This window comes from Saccoglossus kowalevskii, chromosome 14 (assembly GCF_978046115.1).
Source record: "Saccoglossus kowalevskii chromosome 14, keSacKowa6.1, whole genome shotgun sequence".
Lineage (NCBI taxonomy): Eukaryota > Metazoa > Hemichordata > Enteropneusta > Harrimaniidae > Saccoglossus > Saccoglossus kowalevskii.
In genome coordinates, this window is record NC_140654.1 from 20,074,314 (window position 1) to 20,081,867 (window position 7,554).

The 7,554-nt window shown below is 36.7% G+C and overlaps 1 long non-coding RNA gene across 1 annotated transcript; it reads left to right on the top strand.

Annotated features, from left to right (window-relative positions):
- Window positions 1–3,073: 3,073 nt before the first annotated feature.
- On the top strand, window positions 3,074–6,512 carry LOC100373479 (uncharacterized). The gene is made up of 3 exons (XR_438388.3): window positions 3,074–3,211; window positions 4,892–5,025; window positions 6,168–6,512. It is a non-coding gene; the product is annotated as an uncharacterized LOC100373479 (long non-coding RNA).
- The last annotated feature ends 1,042 nt before the right edge of the window (window positions 6,513–7,554 follow it).

Sequence of the window (7,554 nt, forward strand, 5' to 3'; positions counted from 1 at the left end):
GTTTCACAATTCACGTGGAACCATTTTTACTTAGTTGCTCTAATGATGCATTTAAACGTCACAATGAACATAATAGTCCTAATTAATATTCATTATTCATGGCGCATTGAACTAAATTGGCCAATGCAAACAAGGGTATCAATATCACTACCCAGCCCAACAATATTGGCGTCTTCATCATAACATCGCCAATTCCACTGCATCAAGTAACTACCGAGAGTCACGTGTTCCAATTCCAAAAATGATTCAACATATAAGCAGAGCTTTTATGAACACAACAGGTAAAATTATTAATTATTCATTATCAAGGTTCAGGAAATTCACGTTCGTTGCTATGTCGATTTCATGCTTGTTACATTATTCATCGCGGCATCGATTGCTAATAAGGGGCATTGAAATATCACATATTTTAATTTCATAATATAATATAATGTAGTTGTAAACTTAACGCTGCGTACAAGCACGTTTTTATGTCTTTTCAAATTTTTGCGTTAGGTGAATATCAGCATTTAGAATCATGACATTATGAAAATTTTAAATATAATCATGCCTGGCATTGACATATATACGCTGAGTCAACACATCGATCGTGTGTTTGGCCAGGTATCAGTAGGTATTTCTGTTGATGTGTTTTCTCGATCAAATCACCATTAGTACGTACCAAGTGTACAGTTATAAGCTGATATCGCAGACACAGTAACGCACACAACAACTTAGACATTTTCACCAGACAAAGTTCGTTTATTCGGCAATCGCCTCGTGGGAAGTACGTTTACCTGTAGCTTGCGAAACCGTGCGATTTGGACGACGTGAATTGCGGCGCTTTAAAAAAAAAAACATTAAAAACATGAAGACCTTCAAACGCCGCAGTCAAAATTTCTGCACGTACTGGGAGAAACAATTAAACGAAGGGAAAAAATAAGTAAAAAAATCAATTCATTTCGGTCTTTAAACACAAGCGATAACAACAAAAGAGGAAAGTACAAGAGGCCAAGTGTACAAGGATGTTCATTCATAATATGGGCGACAGTCTGTGACTTGTCAAAAAAACTCAGAAAACAAAAAACGGTATTGTGGCTTCTCTATCTACATCTCAAATGGCTTAATCCAACACGCAGTATTCTTTCTCAAGCACATACTCCATTAGGTTTCTTCTAAAGTCAACAAAGCATTCAAGTCGATGTACAAGTTCAAAACAACTTATGTATTCTGTCAAAGCCAGTTGGAGGTACGCGATGAATTAATGAACTGGTGGAAACGTGTTATGTATTACGGCCACTGTACCAATGAAATGCCCTCCAGGTCTACATGGAAGTTCGCTATGCCAATATACGAATGTTATTCATAAGACTTGTGTCTGTACTATCGGGTTTCAGTATAGCGAGACAATGCCCCAAGAGCACTCTATACCGATATATTGCCTTCAAATCTGCGGCTGGTTTTGCTATACCGATGTAATGCCCTTCAAGACTGTATCGGGGTTATATATATATCGATGTAATGGCTTTAAAGTCTGCATCGGGGTTCTATATACCTATATAATGCCTCAAAGTCTGCACCAGGGTTCTATATACCGATGTAATGCCTCCCAAGTCTACATCGGTTTCTGTGCACCAATATAATGCCCTCCAATATTGGGCATCGAGGTCTCATGTACCGCTGCAATGCGCTCCAAGTCTGCATCGGGGTTCTATAAACCGATGTAATGCCTCCTAAGTCTGCATCGGGGTTCTATATATCGATGTAATGCCCTCCAAGCCTGCATCGGAGTTCTATATACCGATGAAATGCCCTCCTAGTCTGCATCGGTGTTCTATATACTGATGTAATGCCCTCCAAGTCTGCATCGGGGTTCTATATACCGATGTAATGCCCTCCAAGTCTACACCGGGGTTATATATATATATCGATGTAATGGCTTTAAAGTCTGCATCGGGGTTCTATATACCTATATAATGCCTCAAAGTCTGCACCAGGATTCTATATACCGATGTAATGCCTCCCAAGTCTACATCGGGTTCTGTGCACCAATACAATGCCCTCCAATATTAGGCATCGAGGTCTCATGTACCGCTGCAATACGCTCCAAGTCTGCATCGGGGTTCTATATACCGATGTAATGCCTCCTAAGTCTGCATCGGGGTTCTATATACCGATGTAATGCCCTCCTAGTCTGCATCAGTGTTCTATATACTGATGTAATGCCCTCCAAGTCTGCATCGGGGTTCTATATTCCGATGTAATGCCCTCCTAGTCAGCATTCGGGTTCTATAAATCAATGTAATATACATACATTTATTACCAAGGTTACATTAGCGTTGAAACTGAAACCGACGATACACAACGAAATATAAACACCGACGATTATTGTTTCAGATCACGTCACATGACCGAACTTAACGGCATCCAACAATTTGAATGCACAATCTATTGGAATAATACATTTCCCTATTAGGAACGACCATCTTAACTCTGAGTTGAATATGAACAAGAATAAATAATATAACCATGTAAATAAATAAATAAATAAATAAATAAATAAATAAATAAATAAATAAATAAATAAATAAATAAATAAATAAATAAATAAATAAATAAATAAATAAATAAATAAATAAATAAATACTTTGACCGTTTAACAACTATGTGAATTTCAACCGCACTGTGTTGAATGTATTTGTCGTACATGTTTGTCACGGCGGAATAACATGCTGTACAGTGAAAAAAAGCCATGTTATTCAAACTAAAGGGATTTAGGTTACTGGTATCTATTTTGTTTTGGAGTAAACCATTTATGAAATAGGGGCCGTGCTTGTAACTATGTCACGTTCACATTGCTGAAACGCCGTAAAAGACGCGTCAATTATTGCAATTTAGCTCACAATTGTGTTTCGACATCATTTTGTCGGAGTTACGTACCGCGTTCTCCAATGTTTCACAATTCACATCGAGCCATTATTAAAATTGCTCTAATGATGCATTGAAACGTCACAATGAACATAATAGTCCTAATTAATATTCATTATTCATGGCGCATTGAACTCAATTGGCCAATGCAAACAAGGGTATCAATATCACTACCCAGCCCAACAATATTGGCGTCATCATCATAACATCGCCAATTCCACTGCATCAAGTAACTACCGAGAGTCACGTGTTCCAATTCCAAAAATGATTCAACATATAAGCAGAGCTTTTATGAACACAACAGGTAACATTATTAATTATTTATTATCAAGGTTCAGGAAATTCACGTTCGTTGCTATGTCGATTTTATACTTATCACATTATGCACCGAGTGTCTACTCATCGCATCGATTGCCAACATGGTGCCTTGAAATATCACATATTGAAGTTTCGTATAATATAAAAAATATAATGTAGTTGTAAACTTTTCGCTGTCATCATTATTATATATACGTTTTTATGAGTTTTGCAAATATCAATATTTCGAATCATGATATTAAGATAATTTTGAATATAATCCTGTCTGCTAATGATATATATACGCCGAGTCAACACATAGATTTTCGATCGTGTGTTTTGCTAAGGCTCGGTAGATATTTCCGTTGATGTGTTTTCTCGATCGAACCACCGTTTGTACCAAGTCTACATTTGCGAACAGATATATCGCATCCACGATAAAAAGTATGGGCAGTAAGTTTACATCGGGCTCGCAAAACCGCGCGATATGGTCGATGTGAATTGGAACATTTCATATACAAAGACCTTCGATTGCCACGGTTTCAATGTGTGCACGTATTAGGATAAAAACATGTTTAAAGCTGAAAAAAAGAGTGCACCAAAACAAATCAATTCATTTCGGTCTTTAAACAGAAGCGATTACAACAAAAGAGGAAAGTACAAGAGGCCAAGTGTACAAGGATGTTCATTCATAATATGGGCGACAGTCTGTGACTTATCCAAAGAACCCAGAAAACAAAGAACGGTATTGTGGCTTCTTTAGCTACATATCAAATGACTTAATTTATAAACGTCGTATTCTTTTTTTAAATTAAATGTTCCATCTGCTTTCTTCTAAAGTAAACAAAGTAATCAAGTTCAAAACAGCGTATGTATTCTGTCTGAGCCAGTGGGAGGGAGGCGATGAATTAATGAACTACTGGAAACGTGTTATGTACTACGGGTCTACTTGGAAGATCGTTATAGTGATTTAATTCCCACATGATACCGATATTATCCTTCCCGGGTCTGCATCGCGGATCGGTATACCTATATACGAATGTTATTTCCCTATAGCGAGACAAACCCCCGATAGCTCTGTATACCGATGTAATGCCCACAACACTACATCGGGAAAACAACTAACAAATAACGAAATAGCAAAATAGATTCAGAGAGAAGAGAATTCGAATCAGCATGTCGACTGCCTCAATCCAAGCAACAAATTAAAAAGAGGTATATTATTATTATGTATTAGTATTAGTATTATTAAAAATTATATTTTTGACTAAATGAATTTTTGTTATTTCTCTGTTTCTATTGTAGTGTAGTTACTCTCAATATCCCAAAGTAGACACGATAACAATATCGATTTTATTGCCAGTGCAACACCCTCTCTGTCTGTGACGGTCGAGGTATACTATACCGATGTATTGCCTTCCACGTATGTGGTATGACACACTGCAATAATATCTTTTCCCCGAACGTCGGGTCACACGTTTCCTTTCATTTTCAAAATAACCTTTTGCAAGGTATGCCATTCTAGTATTTTAAACTGGTTTATTGAAATATAATACTGTGATACACTCGTTTAGTGGAATTTTCAGTGAAACGGTCGGCTACCACTACAGCAATGAATACACTAAATGTGATGGTTCATCGTTCTCCTTGAAATAATACACCTTTTTTTCTGTTACCGCATTTCCAGGTCGCCTAATGCTGACAAGACAGACGTGTAAGCAGATTCGTAGAATGTCGTCTGGCGCACCAGTGGAAGTCATACCGTACGGTAATTTGATGTTGTTTACTGGCGCAGTACTGGGCATTGGTAGCTGGGCTTTTGTAAGTACCATTATGGCAAATCAATTAACTAGGAATTGTCTGTGTATACGTTTAAAAGGTCCTGTAGATCGTCTCCGTGACCCCTGGCCTCTATTGACCGTTGTGTAAAGTGCATACGTGCTTTCTAGTTCTTTATGTCCCCCGCTGCATTCACCCATAGAATTATCTTATAAACACACATTTAAAAAAGTAAAAGTTTTTTTTAATATTACACTTATTGTTGTATATATACGTCACAGTGGTTACCATATCACGTGATAATTAATCTGTCATAAGATGCACGACCAAACATATGGATCTGACAGAATAACATAACGACGGTACTTGTATATTAAGTTAAAGACAATGCCAATGATGTGGGCATTACAGCTAAGCCCCCACGGAAACGTCGTATTTAGTTAAATTACAAATCAACGTTAAAATAAACTGTACTATATCGTTACCTCTATTTACAAGTAATCACTGCGAGACTTCATTATAGCGCCAGCTTATTATATTACTAGATATGTAATTTCATAATTTCAATAATGTTTATTTTTTATTTTCTAATCGCCCACATACACCCATTAACTAAACCAATGATAGCGTTGAATTTTTCTTTCAGCGTGATCAATTATATATGCCTGATGTATAATAAGAAATTAATTAATTAATTAAAGTTTCAAATATTAAGTTAGATTTGTAAACAATATACCCTCACTAAGTGAAGAGGTGGTGCTTGTCCTCGAAGGCCGGTAGTTGCCATATATCTCTGGTATTGTGACAACGACCGACGGGCGTTCTCGATTTGTCAAAGTTCACCAAAAGGCGTTTAGGCGGGAGAGGGTCGAAGTGCAATTCCATATAGTTTGCGAAAATATCACTTTCAAGATTTCCCCTCCGTTATATGTTTATATGTTAAATTTTTGAGAGGGGTATCTGGAGTTACATGAAATTACTTATATTTTTGGTGAACATTGACGAGAAATGAGAAACCCACAAGAAAACTAAAAACAAGGCGTCAGAGTGGTTGTTTAGCTACCTGGCATATACGATTTTATTATATAGACCGAGCAGCAGTTGTCGACGCATAATTGATACAAATACAGCCATGACTTGCGACTCTAACATTTAAATACATGTTGTACTTTTTTGCTCGATAGGTGGCTAAACATGGAATTGTATTGTGTATGGAACCATCACGTAACATCAGAGCACCCGACTGGAGAGAACTCAAGTCAACACGAGAATAAATAACACTCCGGCCATTGAGAGAAACTTATACTACTCGTTATTTGCAATCTGATGAACCTTATTAAAGACGACAATGACAACACCACTAGTGACTAGTAACTAGTAACCGCGACTAAACACATTATTTCATTTACGTTAATAGAGTATTCTGACTGCGTTCCTCGTACCAGCATTACATGTACATTGTTATGTAAAACGGAAACTACCTCTTGTTTCTTTTTTGTGTCGCAAAAATATAGTTAAATATTATAAAATATTCTTTTCCGCATTCTGTTAAGAATTCCCTTAATTAAAGGACATTATATTTATTTCAGGTTGCAATATAATAGGTAAGAACAATATGTTGCAAAAATAAAATGTAATGGTAATTACATGTACCCCCTCCCAGTGGGACGGAAAGACTGTGGCTTTAAGTGAGAAATTACATACCATATGGGTAAACAGCCTGTTTGGCAATGAGTTAAAAGAAGCTGACGTCACTGTCGACTACGTATACATTCATAATTACCCACATTATCAGAAAAACAATGCCGAATAATTACTATGATCTAATAACTTCACACATCAACACGTGGCATATACACAATATACTCAAAGAACTGTCGATTCGTCACGCTCTAGCTTGTCTCCGTACTGCGTATACTAGTATACTGGCCATACTTACACGCGGACATGCGTGGCCCTATGACTTATTATAAATGAAACGCAAATCGTTTATTTTCCAATGAGTGACTGTTTTATTAATTCACTTGTTTTTTTAGCAACAGCATATCATTTTAGATTGTGAGTGAAAAAAGTAACAGAAAAAAACAACGCGAAAACAATGCACTGGTCACACTCCTCCAACTCCCAACCCCCCCATGATTCCAAATAGTCTACCCCTAATGCATATTGAACCAGGCATGGCCACCGTGCAATAAGCGAAATATGGGATCACTCGGGTCATACGAGAACCAAGATAGAAATCTACCCAAACAGAAACAAATAAAGAATTTGTAAAATATCGATACTCTGATCTCAATATGCCGTCACAGTTATGACAACCAGCATGCGAGTGTAATAACAAATTTCATTCACTGATCATCACTAACCCACGATCTTATTTGACAACATTACCCTTAGTTATTAACAAGAACTCATGCACGCATATTTACATACGAATAAATGCTTACTTTTTCATTGTTTTAATTAGAAAACAGTCCTCAAATTAGCATTATTTTCATAATATTTGTTTTCTAATTAATATTATTATACATCTGTCACCGTAACGCCATAAGTTACAGTGTGCCGTAATTT